Source organism: Eptesicus fuscus, chromosome 5, assembly GCF_027574615.1.
Source record: "Eptesicus fuscus isolate TK198812 chromosome 5, DD_ASM_mEF_20220401, whole genome shotgun sequence".
Taxonomy (NCBI): Eukaryota; Metazoa; Chordata; class Mammalia; order Chiroptera; family Vespertilionidae; genus Eptesicus; species Eptesicus fuscus.
Window position 1 is genome coordinate 33,947,368 of NC_072477.1, and position 1,136 is coordinate 33,948,503.

The window sequence follows — 1,136 nt, forward strand, 5'->3', positions numbered from 1 at the left end:
TTATTTCTTTGTTCCCATCCCGGTTCTCAAAGCTGGTTGATAGAATCACTTCCTTCGGGGAGTCCAGTCACTCACTGGTTTGTGTCTCCAGTGCTGATGCCTTCAGGGAGCCATTGCCATCTCCCTGACAATGTCGGAGAGATGCCTTGAAAATATTGGACTCGTCGGTAAAGGTACTGGAGGGTAATGCGTAAGAGAAACGGGGAGATTCTCCAGGTTTCAGCTCATCGAACTGAATCAACGACTAAGTGAACAGAAAGTAGGCCCTTTCTGAAGTCATCAGCTTAAACAATAATGTCTATACTTGTAACTCAGGGGTTTCCTTTAATCAAAATATCAGCAGCTGTAGACAAGACCTGATGGACATTACATAGCATGAAAAAGATGTGTGGTAATATATTTATTTTTATTTTATTATTTTTTAAAATAATGCCACAATAAAAATAGCAGGTTTAACATGCACAAAGCCAAGAAAACCAATGATGCCAGATACTGAATTTATATTGCACTGTCCTTTGAATGCCCAGCAAGAATAAATTGAATGCAGAGACCATGCAGTGCATGTCTCATCAATAGAAGTATTGATGAGCACTTAGAAGGGCAAACAGATGTAGGGCATTGTTAGAATGTGTCCAGCACGGCCTCAGAACCAAAGCCCCCGGAGCAGTATAATCCCATTGGCAAGGCTGTAACTAGGGTGGGAAAGGGTTCTTCCTTGAAATTAACTTAGCTGTGAGGCATCCCTTTAGATTACGTATTTTGTTTTTCTTTGGTATTTTTGGTGGTTTTCTCATTTTTATTTTTTTCAAAAATATTTTTATTGATTTCAGAGAGGAAGGGAGAGGGAGAGAGAGATATAGAAACATCAATGATGAGAGAGAATCATTGATCGGCTGCTTCCTGCATACTCCACACTGGGGATCGAGCCCGCAACCCAAGCATGTGCTCTGACTGGGAATTGAACCATGACCTCCTGGTTCATAGGTTGACGCTCAACCACTGAGCCACGCTGGCCAGGCTAAGTTAAACATTTAGTTCATTTTTAATCGTATCTCTGCTTAAGAAATAAAGGAGTCAACAAACATACCTTTGCCTTTGAGTACAGTTCGGGATGTATTCTGTGTATAGTGGCTGTA

The 1,136-nt window shown here is 41.1% G+C and overlaps 1 non-coding gene across 1 annotated transcript; it reads right to left on the reverse strand.

Moving 5' to 3' along the window:
- Positions 1 to 427: 427 nt before the first annotated feature.
- Positions 428 to 562, reverse strand: LOC114230713 (small nucleolar RNA SNORA8). Its single transcript, XR_003616675.2, has one exon. It is a non-coding gene; the product is annotated as a small nucleolar RNA SNORA8 (small nucleolar RNA).
- Positions 563 to 1,136: the final 574 nt, after the last annotated feature.